General features: G+C 36.8%; 1 long non-coding RNA gene across 1 annotated transcript; it reads left to right on the plus strand.

Moving 5' to 3' along the window:
• Positions 1–6,683: 6,683 nt before the first annotated feature.
• Positions 6,684–16,925, plus strand: LOC148766958 (uncharacterized). The gene is made up of 7 exons (XR_016034243.1): positions 6,684–7,208; positions 7,321–7,373; positions 7,625–7,755; positions 7,868–7,920; positions 8,022–8,335; positions 16,621–16,709; positions 16,838–16,925. It is a non-coding gene; the product is annotated as an uncharacterized LOC148766958 (long non-coding RNA).
• Position 16,926: the final 1 nt, after the last annotated feature.

Consider the following 16,926-nt stretch of genomic DNA (forward strand, 5'->3'; position numbering starts at 1 on the left):
TATTCATTCTCTGTTTTCCCATTTATTATTTTCTTCTTGTTTTTCAATTTCCTATATATCAGATTACAAGAAGATTTCAAGCACTTGAAGGTATTCACAGCTTTATGTATGTCGACACTTGTAATCCGATCTTTCTCGTATTTTCATACCTCTTGGTAAATTTGAAAACCAAAAATTTGATTGTATGTCGCATAAATTTTTTTTTTGAATCGTCTATCATGTTCGTAGCGTACGTTTAAGTTTTGTTTTTAGGTTTGTACTGCTTCCGAGTAACAATTTGAATAATTACAGATTTGATCCTTAAACAAGAAATGCACCCCAGGTGGGGGTCAATTTGTAATTTCTGATAATCCACTGAAACAGTTTTGAAAATTGTAGAATTGCCGCTATACTTACTCCATCTTCCCATCCATTCCACCCAAATAGCAAATTTAACACCAAAGTAGATCTCTCTTGTAATAACCGAAATATCAGCCACCAACGCAGTATGGTTCGACTCAACTATAATTGCGCATAACTCATTTACGAAAATTCGCAATACTGAGTTTAAAATCTTATGATTTACGATTCAAATCTTACGATTTAATTATTCACACCTAAGTCAATTCAAATGTTAAAATAAATCTTAAATATCGACAAAACGATCAAATTTTACGATTTACGATTTAAGAAAACAATAATTTATTATATTATTTATAATTAACGTGTTATAATTATTATTTTGGTCCATATATTATATACCATTTTTAGTTTTAGTCCTAAAACCGGAAATGTCCCCAAGTGGAGATCAATTGGTAATTTCCGAAAATCCACCTCCCTAGCTGAAGCAGTTCTGAAAATTGCATAATCACCCCTATAGTTACTCAATCTTCCTGACCGCTCCACCCAAATTGCAAATTTGACCCCAAAGTGGATCTCTCTTTCACTATCCAAAATATCCGCCACATTTACGAAAATTCGCAACACCGAGCATAAAATCGTATGGTGTACGATTCAAATCTTACGATTCAATTCATTCATATCTATGTTGATTCAAATGTTAAAATAAATCTTAAATATCAATAAATCGATTAAATTTTACAATTTTTGGTCCCCATATTATTATATATTTTTTTTTTAATTCTGGTCCTTAAACTATAAATGCACCCCAAATGGGGGTCAATTTGTAATTTTTGGAAATCCACCTCCCTGACTCTAACACCTCTATACTTACTTCATCTTCCCAGCCGCTCCAGCCCAATTGCAAATTTATCCCCAAAGTGGATCTCTCTTGCAATATCTGAAATATCTGCCACCAACGCAGTATGCTTCTACTCCTCAACTATAATCGCGTGTGACTCATTTATGCAAATTCGCAATACCGTGTTTAAAATCTTATGATTTACAATTCAAATCTTACGATTCAATTTGTTCATACCTAAGTCGATTGAAATGTTAAAATAAATTTTAAATATGAACAAAACGATCAAAGTTTAAGATTTACGATTTAAGAAAACTTTAATTTATTATATTATTTTTATGATAATTACAGTTTTGGTCCCTATATTAAATACATTTTTTTTTTATTTTTGTCCTTAAACCAGAAATGCCCCCCCCCCCCCCCCCCCCCCCCCCCCAAGTGGAGGTTAATTTGTAATTTTCGAAAATCCACCTCCCTAGCTTAAATAGTTGTGAAGATTGCAGAATCACCCCTATACTTACTCTATTTTCCGCTCCACCCAAATTGCAAATTTGAGGCCAAAGTGGATCTCTCTTTCACTATCCAAAATATCCGCCACATTTACGAAAATTCGCAACAACGAGCATAAAATCTTATGATTTACGATTCAAATTTTACGATTCAATTCAATCATATCTATGTCGATTCAAATGTTAAAATAAATCTTAAATATCAACAAATCGATCAAATTTTACAATTTTTGGTCCCTATATTATTAAACCTTTTTTTTTTAATTTTGTTCTGTAAAAAAGAAATGCACCCCAAGTGGGGGTCAATTTGTAATTTTTTGAAATCCACCCTCCTGGCTGAAATAATTTTGAAAATTGCAGAATCACCCCTATACTCACTCCATCTTCCCAGCCACTCCACCTAAATTGCAAATTTAACCCCTATGTGGATCTCTCTTGCAATATCTGAAATATCCGCCACCAAGGCAGTATGTTTCTACTCCTCCTCAGCTATAATCGTTTGTGACTCATTTACGAAATTTCACAATACTGAGTTTAAAATCTTATGATTTACGATTCAAATCTTACGATTCAATCCCTTCATACCCAAGTCGATTCAAAAGTTAAAATAAATCTTAAATATCAACAAAACTATCAAATTACGATTTAAGATATTAGAAAACTTTAATTTATTATATTAATTTTAATAAACTTGTGATGATTACAGTTTTGATCCCTATATTATATACCATTTATAATTTTGGTCCTTAAACCGGAAATGCCACCCAAGCGGAGGTTAATTTGTAATTTCCGAAAATCCACCTCCCTGGCTGAAATAGTTGTGAAGATTGCAGAATCATCTCTATACTTACTCCATCTTCCTAACCGCTACACCCAAATTGCATATTTGACTCCAAAGAGTGGATCTCTCTTTCACTATCCAAAATATCCGTCACATTTACTAAAATTCGCAATAACGAGCATACAATCTTATGATTTACGATTCAAATCTTACGATTCAATTCATTCATATCTATATTGATTCAAATGTTCAAATAAATCTTAACTATCAACAAATTGATCAGATTTTACAATTTTTGGTCCCTATATTATTAAACCTTTTTTTTTTTGATCCTTAAACCAAAAATGAACCCCAAGTGGGGGTCAATTTGTAATTTTTGGAAGTGCACCTCCCTGGCTGAAACATTTTTGAAAATTGCGGAATCACTTATATACTTACTCCATCTTCCCAGCCGCACTACCCAAATTGCAAATTTGACTCCAAATTGGATCTCTCTTGCAATATCCGCCACCAACGCAGTATGCTTCGACTCGTCCTCAGTTATAACCGTGTGTGACTCATTTACAAAAATTCGCAATACCGAGTTTAAAATCTTATGATTTACGATTCAAATCTTACGATTCAGTATGTTCATACTTAAGTCGATTCAAAAGTTAAAATAAATTTTAAATATCAACAAAACGATCAGATTTTACGAATTACAATTTAAGAAAATTTTAATTTATTATATTATTTATAATGAACTTGCGATAATTACATATTTGATCCCTATAGTATATACCATTTATAATTTTGGTCCTTAAACCGGAAATGCCCCCCAAGTGGAGGTTAATTTGTAATTTCTGAAAATCCACCTCCCTGGCTGAAATAGTTGTGAAGATTGCAGAATCAACCCTATACTTACTCCATCTTCCTAACCGCTACACCCAAATTGCATATTTGACTCCAAAGAGTGGATCCCTCTTTCACTATCCAAAATATCCGTCACATCTACTAAAATTCGCAATAACGAGCAAACAATCTTATGATTTACGATTCAAATCTTAAGATTCAATTCACTCATATCTATGTCGATTCAAATGTTCAAATAAATCTTAACTATCAACAAATTTATCAAATTTTACGATTTTTGGTCCCCTATATTACATACATTTTTTTTTTTAATTTTTGTCCTTAAACAAGAAATGCACCCCAAGTGGGGGTCAATTTGTAATTTCTGGAAATCCACTTCCTTGACTGAAACAATTTTGGAAATTGCAGAATCACCGCTATACTTATTCCATTATCCCAGTCGTTTCACCCAAATAGCAAATTTAACACCAAAGTGGATCTCTCTTGCAATATCCGAAATATCTGCCACCAACGCAGTATGCTTCGACTCCTCAACTATAATCGCAGGTGACTCATTTACGAAAACTCGCAATACCGAGTATAAAATCTTATGATTTACGATTCAAATCTTACGATTCAATTATTCATACTTAAGTCGATTCAAATGTTAAAATAAATCTTAAATATCGACAAAACGATCAAATTTTACGATTTCCGATTTAAGAAAACAATAATTTATTATATTATTTATAATTAATGTGTTATAATTACTATTTTGGTCCCTATATTATATCCCATTTTTAGTTTTGGTCCTAAAACCGAAAATGCCCCCAAGTGGAGGTTAATTGGTAATTTCCGAAAATCCACCTCCCTAGCTGAAGCAGTTCTGAAAATTGCATAATCACCTCTATACTTACTCAATCTTCCTAACCGCTCCACCCAAATTGGAAATTTGATCCCAAAGTGGATCTCTCTTTCAATATCCAAAATATCCGCCACATTTATGAAAATTCGCAATAGCGAGCGTAAAATCGTATGATTTACGATTCAAATCTTACGATTCAATTCATTCATATCTATGTTGATTCAAATGTTAAAATAAATCTTTAATATCAACAAATCGATCAAATTTTACGATTTTTGGTCCCTATATTATTATACCTATTTTTAATTTTGGTCCTTAAACCAGAAATGCACCCCAAGTGGGGGTCAATTTGTAATTTTTGGAAATCCACCTCCCTGGCCGAAACATTTTTTAAAATTACAGAATCACCCCTATACTTACTCCGTCTTCCCAGCCTATCCACCCAAATTGCATATTTAACCCCAAAGTGGATCTCTCTTGCAATATCTTAAATATCCGCCACCAACGCAGTATGTTTCAAGTCCTCCTTAGCTATAATCGCGTGTGACTCATTTACGAAAATTCGCATTACCGAGTTTAGAATCTTATGATTTACGATTCAAATCTTACGATTCAATTTATTCATACCTAAGTCGATTCAAATATTAAAATAAATCTTAAATATCGACAAAACGATCAAATTGTACAATTTACAATTGAAGAAAACTTTAATTTATTATATTATATATAATAAACATGTTATAATTACAGATTTGGTCCATATATTATATACCATTTTTAATATCGGCCTTTCAACCGAAAATGCCCCCAAGTGGAGGTCAATTTGTAATTTCCGAAAATCCACCTCCCTCGCTGAAATTGCAAATTTGACCCCAAAGAGTGGATCTCTCTTTCAATATCCAAAATATCCGCCACATTTACGAAAATTCGTAATAACGAGCATACAATCTTATGATTTACGATTCAATTCATTCTTATCTATGCCGATCCAAATGTTAAAATAAATCTTAAATATCAACTAATCGATCAAATTTTACGATTTTTGGTCCCTATATATTACATACATTTTTTTTTAATTTGGTCCTTAAACAAGAAATTCACCCCAAGTTGGGGTCAATTTGTAATTTCTGGAAATCCACCTCCCTGGCCGAAATAGTTTTGAAAATTGCAGAATCACCCATATACTTACTCCATATTCCCAGCCGCTCCGCCCAAATTGCAGATTTAACCCCAAAGTGGATCTCTCTTGCAATATGCGAAAGATTTTAAACTCGGTATTGCGAATTTACGAAAATTCACAATACCGAGTTTAAAATCTTTTGATTTACGATTCAAATCTTACGATTCAATTATTCATACCTAAGTCGATTCAAATGTTAAAATAAATCTTAAATATCGACAAAACGATCAAATTTTACGATTTACGATTTACGATTTAAGAAAACAATAATTTATTATATTATTTATAATAAACGTGTTATAATTACTATTTTGGTCCCTATATTATATACCATTTTAAAGTATTTAAACCGGAAATGCCCCCAAGTGGAAATCAAGTTGTAATTTCCGAAAATCCACATCTCTGGCTGAAACAGTTGGGAAGATTGAAGAATCACCCCTATACTTACTCCATATTCCTAGCCGCTCCACCCTAATTACAAATTTGATTTCAATATCCAAAATATTCGCCACATTTATTATCACAAGTTTATCATAAATAATATAATACCTTTAAAGTTTTCATAAATCGTAAATCGTAAAATTTGATCGATTTGTTGATATTTAAGACAACAAATCCACCTCCCGTCCGACACAGTTTTGAAAATTGAAGAATCACCCCTATACTTACTCCATCTTCCCAGTCGCTCCACCAAAATTTTACCTAATCGTAAAAAAAAAGATAAAAAAAGATGCAGCCTAAAAATCGATTTATGAAAGTATATCGAAAAACATAATACGATAAGTTCTTGTATTCACCCGAGGCACCCGGCACCGCCCATTGCGCGGTGCTCTACACTAGTATATATATATATATATATATAAGTACATATATATGGGGATCGTCCCCTTTTTTTTTATGTCTTTCTTTTTGCTTTTTTTCTGCCCTATTTAAATACCAAACGTCGTTGTTCTCGTCTTCCTCTCCAATCAGCTGGCCGCGTTCTTTTCTTTTCCCTTTTCTTCCCAAGTTGCTCGACCGCGACGCCTCTGCTTCTTTTTTCCATTTTCTTTTAATCCGATTGCTTGAAAACGGCGTCGTTTCAGGGTGGGCCTCCACATCTGGCCACAATTGTTGACCTCCACCGTTCCACCGTTCGCCGCTTCCACGTCCGCCGCTGGCGCTTCGTCCGATGCCCACCGCCCCTGCCGCCAACATCACTTCCCACCTCTTTTTTCAACCAATTGCAGACGCCGCCCTCTATCTTTGTTTAATATTATCCCGCATCTCCGCCACCTAAGTTCTCTGTGCAACCCCCACCTCCTTCTTCTCTTTGCCACCTAAGTTCCCAGGTTTTATTTCAAATTGCTGAAAAGGGTTGCATTTTTTTTCGTTCTTATCTGTTTTAAGGTGTTGATATAATGATGTTTGTATCACCGTTAATAGAGCTTCAATTTTGTAAGAATTGTCTGTTTCTTTTCTTCCTCGTTTTTTCTCCGTATTGCTGCCTCTTTAAATTGTTCGATTTAATTAATATTTGCATTCGATTTCGATTGTGTAGGAACAGCGTTTACAGTATGCTTAGAGACTCATGTAAATCTGCCCCTTTTTGTTTTCGTTATCCATGACTGTGGACTACTTAATTTTGCAATCCTGTATTAATTACTCTTCATCTCAAATGAGATTTCCGATCGTCGTCGTTTTGATAATTAAGCTATTTCTGCGGGTGTTTGCATTTTTCGTGATGCGCATAAGGTGGTGAAGGATTCGTCGAGAGATTCTAATGGAGTTCACCGGAATGCTTTGGTGCTATCCGGAAGCAAAAGACCGTCGTACGAGTCTTTTCGGAGCTGTGACGATCGTCGATTTAGCAATGCCAAAAGGTGACTGTTGCTTTCACCTTTCTACTGGTATTTGATTTCAATTTACTTTGTACCTTGTGCATTTGTATAAGTGGAAATTAACAATTTTTGTTTGTATGATTTGTTGATTCAGAATGAGAGTGGGTGTGAGTGCATGGAGCTACGGGTACAACAGCCGTTTAGACGGTAATAGTTAATTTCGTAAAATAGACTAATTAATATTTACATTCGATTTCGATTGTGTAAGAACAGCGTTTACAGTATGCTTAGAGACTCATGTAAATTTGCCCCTTTTTGTTTTCGTTGTCCATGACTGTGGACTACTTAATTTTGCAATCCTGTCTTAATTACTTTTCATCTGAAACGAGATTTCCGATCGTCGTCGTTTTGATACTTAAGCTAATTCTGCGGGTGTTTGCATTTTTCGTGATGCGCAGAAGGTGGTGAAGGATTCGTCGAGAGATTCTAATGGAGTTCACCGGAATGCTTTGGCGCTATCCGGAAGCAAAAGACCGTCGTCGGAGTCTTTTCGGAGCAGTGACGATCGTCGATTTAGCAATGCCAAAAGGTGATTGTTGCTTTCACCTTTCTACTGGTATTTGATTTCAATTTACTTTCTAGCTTATGCATTTGTATAAGTGGAAATTAACAATTTTTGTTTGTATGATTTGTTGATTCAGAATAAGAGTGGGCGTGAGTGCACGGAGCTACGGGTACAACAGCCGTTTAGACGGTAATAGTTAATTTTCTAAAATAGATGCTCTCTTGTGTTACATTTTTTCGTCTCTTTTTAATCAATAAATTTCATGGTTTATTTAAACTTTATTGCTGTAGATTCAAAAGATCTTCGCCTGAAATTAACACGCAGGAGAATGTCAAAGCATATATAGCTCGAAAACGAGAGGCGTAAACAGATGGAACTACACGAGAAGGCATCAAGAGCTACACCACCTTCTAGAAGGGCTGCTGAAACACAACCGATAGGTTCAACGATTAAAAATTCTTATGCTTCTTGGAATTCAAATGCAGCGAAAACGAGATCCCCTGATTTACCTATATTCACCACTTCGAGAGGTTTTCTGGATAATGGCAAGATGGTCACCGATCTTCCTCCAGCAACAGGTGCCATGTCCATACCTATTTACCGGGTAAAAATCTATTTTCTCTCATATTTCGTGTTGGCGCCATATTTCCGGTTATTGAAGATTGAGGAAATCCGCCAAGTTTTGGAATTAAAAGATTGGCAAAGATTTGTTTTCCATATTTATTTTGGAATTTATTAGAGTCCTATTCTTATAATACTTCTATTAGGACTTAGATTTATTTCCATGTATTTTATTCTAGTTAGGTATGTTTTGTACTTATCTAGAATAGAAGTAGAAATCAACTAGGATTCTATTACCTAGTTAAATAGATTTCTTGGGGTTCAAGTTAGGTCTTAGGGCTTATTTTCGTGGCTATATAAGCCTCCAAGACATACAAGAACCGTGGGCATTATTTGGGAGAAAAACCTCTTCATAGCATCGAAGTTTTGCCAAGGCGTTCTGCGGAGCAGGACTGTGCCATCGTTGCACTGTGCCAACATATACAGATTTGCTGTATAGATCTCAAAGGAGATCAGCCGCGTTTTCTGAAGGGAGTTCAGGCTTGAAGAAAGTTCAAGGCACGCGGGTGGAGCTGCTGTTGGAAGAAACACGAAGTTCGAGTTGTGTACAAGAACGGCATATTACATAAAGAGGGAGTCTTTAGTGTTTTTAATAAGTCCTATTAATGTACACTGTAAATCTGAACTAGTGAAATCGTGTTTGCAGGTCCACGTGGATGTAGGGCACATTTGTGTCTGAACCACATTAATTCCTTGTGTTCGTTTATTTGCTTTAAGTAGTTTATAACTGTGTTAACACAAGAATTATAGTTGTAACTGAATACTGTTTCCACAACTTAACTGTTACAACTTAGGTTAATTGATTTCTATAGGCATATAAATCAACAATTGGCATCAAGAGCCTCTCACTAGATAAACATAGTGTGTGATTTTGGGAATTTGATTTATTTGCCATTTTCTTCCATAGGTACTATGAATGCTCATATGGCAGGCGGTTCCACGACTCGCCCACCACCGCTTACTGGAACCAATTACTCTTATTGGAAGACCAAGATGAAGATGTTCATCAAGTCAATGGATGAAGATGCTTGGCGCACAGTTCTGACTGGCTGGAAACGACCTGTTGCCACAGATGAAAAAGGAATTCAAACTGAGAAACATGAAAAAGACTGGAGCAAAACTGAACAGATTGCCGCAAATATGAATTCCAAAGCATTGAATGCCATATTCAATGGAATTGATATCAATCAATTCAAAATCATCTCAGCATGTGAGTGTGCCAAGGAAGCATGGGAAAAACTTCAAACAGCCTATGAGGGGACTACCTCTGTTAGATTATCAAAACTTCAGATGCTTGCTACTCGTTTTGAGGATCTTCGGATGGAGGAAACTGAAACCGTGAGCGATTTCAACTCCAAATTATGCGACATCGCAAATGAAGCCCATGGCCTCGGTGAAACTTACCCTGAAGTAAAACTTGTTCGTAAAGTGCTGAGATCTATGCCAGACCGGTTCGCATATAAGGTCACTGCTATAGAGGAAGCAAGTGATGTGGACTCATTGCGGCTTGAAGATCTGATCGGAAATCTACAGACCTTTGAAAACAAGCTGAACATCAGTAGAATGGATAAAGAGAGAAAAATCGCTTTACAAACTGTGTCTGTTGTGACACCATCCGTGCCCTCAGCTCCCATGACAGCACTCGAAGTCAAGCTAACAAAATCCATGTCTCTAATAGCCAAAAACTTCGGAGAACTCGTGAAAATGAATGGACATCCCAGAAGTCCTACAAACAAGCGAGAAGTTAGGAAGGGGATTCGATGTAGAGAATGTCGTGGCTATGGTCATATTCAATCTGAATGTGCAAACACTCAGAAGAAGCAAGGAAAATCACTTGCCACAACCTGGAGTGACGATAACTCTGAATCTGATGATGACAGTGAAGCAAGTGATGCTGAAACAAGTATTGACTTCTGTGGTACATGCAGGGTTACTGGCGTGACACAAGATGATGTCACATGCACTGAGCCACCACACCTCAGGTATGCTACTCGTAATCTCGAGAATCATAGAAATTTAAACACTGTTTTTTTGCCCACAGGAGAAGAAGATTCAGAAGATGATGAAGAATGCTCCATTGAGAAGATTCAACAGCAACTGAATGATCTTCTAAAGCAATGTCATGAGGTTGGTGATGAAAACAGGTGTTTGAAGGAGAAAGTGAAGGAACTAGAAGAGGAGAATGAAGCAATTAAAGTCAATCTCAAGGCCAGAATCGATGAGCTAGAATTGGAAAATGAGGTACTGGAGGTAAAACAGGATTTTGCTTTGAAGGATATTGACAATCTAAAAGAATTGCTGAGACATTTGCGAAACAACGATTGCAATAAAGCAAGGGAGATCAAGAAAAATCCTGCTCCAAAGATAAATGCTGAACCCTGCCTCAACCTGAAGTGTGGCAACGCCCCTGTTGCAACAACATTAGAGGCATCAACCAGTAAGCTAAATCGCACTACGATTTTTCCTTCAAACAGGTTAGATGAAATTTTAAATGCTCATCCCTCAAATCCTGATAAACTTGGTCTTGGCTATATTGGGAGTAAGTTCGATGGTAAACCTAATCCAAATCGAAAAATTAATTTTGTGAATAATACTGTCAAACCTACTCCACAACATGTTGCCCCACAGTCTTATACAAAAAAGTTTGTGCCAACTTGTCATTTCTGTCACAAAGTAGGACATGTTAGGCCAAAATGCTTTAAAAGATGGAAGTTGATAAATAAGAGTTTAGCATATCAATCATCCAATTCCGCTGCATGGGATCACAATTCCCAAAGAAGATACTCTGATAATAAATGGATGAATAAGTATAATGCAAACTGCTTTCCTGCTATTCTTTCTTTAAAAGCATGTACTACGAACTCTTGGTATTTTGATAGTGGTTGCTCCAAGCATATGACAGGTGTACCTAATTACTTAAAGAACCTGCAAAATGTGTCTGGTGGACAAGTTACTCTTGGTGATGGAAACAAGGCCTTTGTGAAAGGAGAAGGTAACTTGGATGTTGGAGGATTACCTAACCTTGACAACGTTCTGTATGTAGAGGGTTTGAAATCAAACCTACTCAGCGTAAGTCAGCTATGTGATCTATACGACTCAGTGTTGTTCACCAAGCGTAAGTGTGAAGTGTTTGATCGAAACCACAGGTGTGTTCTATCTGGTTATAGATCCTCTGATAATTGTTATAAAATTGATCAAACTGACCAAGTTGAACAGTGTCCCCTCGGCACCTCTGATATCACAGATATGTGTTATCATCGACTGGGGAATTTGAATTTTCAGGATCTAATACGAAATATCAATGCAGGTTGTGTGAAAGGTGTTCCCCAACTAAACTCCAATACACCAGATTTATGTGGTGAATTTCTAATGGGGAAACAAACTGAGAGCATTGGAAGAGAAATACCAGAAGACAAAATCACAGAAGTATCAGTGCCGACATCTTATGTCACAACTGAAGATGTTACCACTGGTAAAGAAGGTATGAAAACTTGCAATAAACCCAAGGTTGACTACCAGGAAATGGTCAGGTATGTCTATCTCACTTCCATTGTTGAACCAAAAAACATCAAAGAAGCAATTCTTGATGAATTTTGGGTATTAGCCAAGCTTGAGGAACTTGAGCAGTTTTCTCGAAATGACATGTGGGAACTGGTTCTGAGCAATGACAAGGTAAAGCAACTAGAGGATGAGGTATTTATCTCACAGAGCAAATATGCCAAGAACGTGGTAAGTAAATTTGGGTTGCAAAAGGCAAAGCCTTTAACAACACCAATGACCTCAATTGAGAAGTTGGGACGAGATTGTGATGGCACAGACGATGATTCCACATTATACAGGAGCTTGATAGGAAGTTTGTTTTACCTTTCTGCTAACAGATATGATATTCGTTTCAGTGTAGGTATTTGTGCTAGGTACCAAGCAAGCCCTAAAGAGAGTCATTTGAGTGCTGTAAAGCGCATTATCCGATATGTTAGTGGAACACCCGAATTGAGAAAATGGTATTCAAAAGATACTCACAATTGTCTTGCAGGGAACGGTGATGCTGACTGGACAGGAGATGTGGATGACAGAAAAAACATCACAGGAGGTTGTTTCTACATGGGTAACAATTTGGTATCTTGGTACAGTAAGAAACAAAATTCCATTTCCTTATCTAATGCTGCGTGTGAATACATAGCTGTAGGTAGCTGTTGCACTCAACTCTTTTGGATGCAACATATGTTAAATAACTATGGCTTTCGTGAAAAAGAGTTGCATGTTCTTTGTGATAATGAGAGTGCCATAAATATTTCAAAAAATCATGCTCAACATTCTAGGACAAAACATATAGATATTCGTCTTCATTTCATCAGACAATTAGTTGAGCAGAAACGTGTGACTATAGATTATGTGTCCACAGACAATCAATTAGCTGATATTTTCACAAAGCCCCTCGACTTCCTTAGGTTTGATTCCTTGCGTAAAGCGCTTGGAATTTGCCATGTGCTAAACTGAATTTTCTATGATAGTGCAATTAATATTTGTGTCCGGATTGCACTTGAATTTTTTAATCGGACATTATATGTGTCACCTAAATGTGACATCATTGTTTTTGGAATAGGAATGATGGGAGGTTCATTTTGACTAATTGTTTGTGTGTTAGTTTTTGTGAATTAATTTTTGTTTCCACAGTTAGCCATAATAGAAGTGTGCTGCCCCCTCTATCGGGAGTGATCAATGTCTATGACCTCATTCATCTCAAAGATCATACATCTATTGGGAGAATTATGCTACCGCGCATATGCATCCCTGACTTCTATTTAAAAGTTATGTGGATTCTTAAGGAGGTTGCCCTCCTAATGTTTGCTTGAACATCATATCAACAAAAAGGAGGAGAAGAAAAATGGTTCGAATTCAAAAAAAAAAAAAAAAAAAAAAAAAAAAAAGAAAAAGAAAAAAAAAAAGGGAGGAGGAGATTAGTCCAAATTGAATAAAAAAAAAAAAAAAAGAGAGAGAGAAAAGTTGGGATGATATTCAAGCATATATTAGGAAATTCTCCTTGAAGTCCACGATCGAATTGCTGTGCTAATCGCATACGCATTCATAACCCTAAGAAAATTACCTAAATTATGGTTTCTTGAGTATGGTCATGGGGTTATAGTTATATCGTGCATCCAAGAGTTTGCTCGGTGGCCTTCTATTGTGATTTTCTTTAAGATTATCAAATTAATTCATGAAAACCAAGCCCTCAACTTTTAATCTTGTGATCCTCATGATTTTCTTTTCCTTAAAAGATGTGATTTTTTCATGTTTTTCGTTTTAAAATTTTTTCTTGATTTTTTATATGGGCTTTGTGAATTTTTTTGCTACTAGTTGTCTCTGGCCACGTGGCTATGGCCATGTCATCTGCCTTCTCTATTTTTTGATGTTTCGTGTGGAGAATATCTTGTTTGTTATTGGTCACAGATTGTGGGATCTTCTTCTGATTTGAAAATATCCGGTATTTGAATAGTCCTCTCTTTTTCTGCCTCTTTTCTCGATCTCTGTGCTTTAAATATCTGCTCCTTCTAGGGTTTCTGAGTTTATTGTGGCCTCGGGCTGACTGTTGACACATGGCTGTCTTGATACGTGATCTGTTCGAATCTCTAAAGAAGCATGTGAGAATATACTTCTGTTTGATCATGATGTTTGTGGAATCTGTTATCATCCTATCTTTAGGGCTTCTAGGATTTCTCAATATTTCTTATACTCTATCTCTCTATGTTTTTCGAAAGCTACTCGTTTCTTCTCTTTTCTGTGCTCCACAGATTTACTATGGAAAGAGACAAATCGGTCGAGGGGGCTGAAATGAGGAAGCACAAACAACTGTGCATCGCCGTCCGACAAGAAGTCCGGAAAAACGTCAAAGTCTGTGACGACAACAGTGGTCTCTGTAGTTCCCATCTCTCTCATGTGCAGCTTCGCCGGCCTCAAAGGAAGCTTGAGAGCAATTATGGTCTTGAGGATGAGTCATACGCTTCGAGTGGCCACCAATCTCTTTCAGAGCAGACTTATGCTGCCTTTACTGCCGTACATCCAACTAGATCTGAGTCATCAGAATCTTCACCAGAGTCCTAACTCTCTGTTGATTCTCCGTTGATGGGACTCGCGGTTACTTGCGAAGGGAAATTTTTCAATGTGGCTCCTGAATTGAATAAAGATTTTACCGGTGTAAGAATCAAATCACTGTTTAGCCCTTTGTGTCAAGTACACCACAACCGTTGTGATCACTGTATGCTGAGTTTCCCTGAAGCGTCACTCATGCTGTATTTATCAACATTGGGGAGTACATCTATGCTCAAAATGGAGCTCTTGCTAACTCTCGCACAAAAAGTTGGAGTGTCTGTCTTTTCCCTCGTTGACCTATCACTCACTGTCACAACATTTCTTAGTTGCTTTCAAGGCGAAGAAGAGTTTACTTAATGCTTCTGGGCCCATGACATCTGGTTCTATGGACACTCATGACCATAAAATCAATATTGGTGATTTGATTTTCAATCAGATTGGGTTGTTAGCCAATTCCAGCACCGAGCGTGAGCATCTGCCATTTCCTTCTCTGATCTATCAGCTTCTGATCAAACAAGGCCTGCCCACTCGTGATGCCACTCTGTTGGATCCTCCTGGCCGTCCAATCACTATCCAAGGTAAGGTCCTTTCTGAACATTTTGCTGATCTGCCTCCTATCGATCCCTCTGTTGTTCAGACGGCCTCTCGCGCGAAAAAGGATCCCATTGTCTCTGCCTCTATTCCGCTGCCAGTTGATGTGGTCACCAATGATGAGCTCACTCGTTTTTAGGAGTCTATTCAGGCTCAGCTTGCTCAGGGATTTTCGTCTATTCAGGACCAGCTTCTTAAAACTTTGGCACAGTCTGGCCAGAAAGGGGGAGTAGCAACAACTCCAGATGCAACTCCGCATGCCCCAGCAAAAACTTCAATGATGAAGCAGCAGTCCACAACCGCAAGGCAAAGCGTCCAACAGTTCTCATGATAATGATCAGCTCTCCGACTATGATTATTAAGGGAAGTTTCTCTGAAAAACCTTTTTGTTGTCCTTTTTGAACTGCTTAAATTTATGTCTTATTTAGGACTGTTATAGTTATGATTACTTTCCTGCCTTTTGGATATCACCTTAGTTATCTTTATTTTGTGCCTTGGGCTTTGTTTTGGATAACTTTGTGCTGCAGGAAATTTCTCTGTTACAACATCTATGTGTTGCAACTTCTGTTGTACTAACAGTATGTGATGCAGGGGGAGTTAATCATTCCTGCAAAGAGAGAAAATCTCATATGCAGGGGGAGTTCTTGTTAAATATGGATTCTGACCAATCTATGCCAAAGGGGGAGATTGTTGGCGCCATATTTCCGGTTATTGAAGATTGAGGAAATCCGCCAAGTTTTGGAATTAAAAGATTGGCAAATATTTGTTTTCCATATTTATTTTGGAATTTATTAGAGTCCTATTCTTATAATACTTCTATTAGGACTTAGATTTATTTCCATGTATTTTATTCTAGTTAGGTATGTTTTGTACTTATCTAGAATAGAAGTAGAAATCAACTAGGATTCTATTACCTAGTTAAATAGATTTCTTGGGGTTCAAGTTAGGTCTTAGGGCTTATTTTCGTGGCTATATAAGCCTCCAAGACATACAAGAACCGTGGGCATTATTTGGGAGAAAAACCTCTTCATAGCATCGAAGTTTTGCCAAGGCGTTCTGCGGAGCAGGACTGTGCCATCGTTGCACTGTGCCAACATATACAGATTTGCTGTATAGATCTCAAAGGAGATCAGCCGCGTTTTCTGAAGGGAGTTCAGGCTTGAAGAAAGTTCAAGGCACGCGGGTGGAGCTGCTGTTGGAAGAAACACGAAGTTCGAGTTGTGTACAAGAACGGCATATTACATAAAGAGGGAGTCTTTAGTGTTTTTAATAAGTCCTATTAATGTACACTGTAAATCTGAACTAGTGAAATCGTGTTTGCAGGTCCACGTGGATGTAGGGCACATTTGTGTCTGAACCACATTAATTCCTTGTGTTCGTTTATTTGCTTTAAGTAGTTTATAACTGTGTTAACACAAGAATTATAGTTGTAACTGAATACTGTTTCCACAACTTAACTGTTACAACTTAGGTTAATTGATTTCTATAGGCATATAAATCAACATTTCGTTTACCTCGACTCCTCTGTTTTTGTTTTGCTCTGTTTTGGTGATTTTTTTCTTATTTTAAGACCATGCATTGTTGAAGCAGGTGAAAGTGATGAGGCAACTACAACTTAGAAAATTGAGGCGTGTGGCAAACAAGCAAATGTGAAGCAAACCTCTGTAGCTGAATTTATGGTTTGTTTTTCCTTTGCACAATTTTTCTTTTTACCTTTAATCAAATGAGGTCTGCTATCGATTGTTTAATTTATGCTACGATTCTCGACTGCCATTCCAACTAATAAATGTAAACACTTTCATTGCAGATCTGCTTGTGGGGTCTCGTATGCTGATCATATTAATAAGTTAACCTCATTTTACATAGTCTGGTAAAACATATTAGAATTCAGCTATG

Source organism: Erythranthe guttata, chromosome 11, assembly GCF_056151865.1.
Source record: "Erythranthe guttata isolate IM_541 chromosome 11, IM_541, whole genome shotgun sequence".
NCBI lineage: Eukaryota > Viridiplantae > Streptophyta > Magnoliopsida > Lamiales > Phrymaceae > Erythranthe > Erythranthe guttata.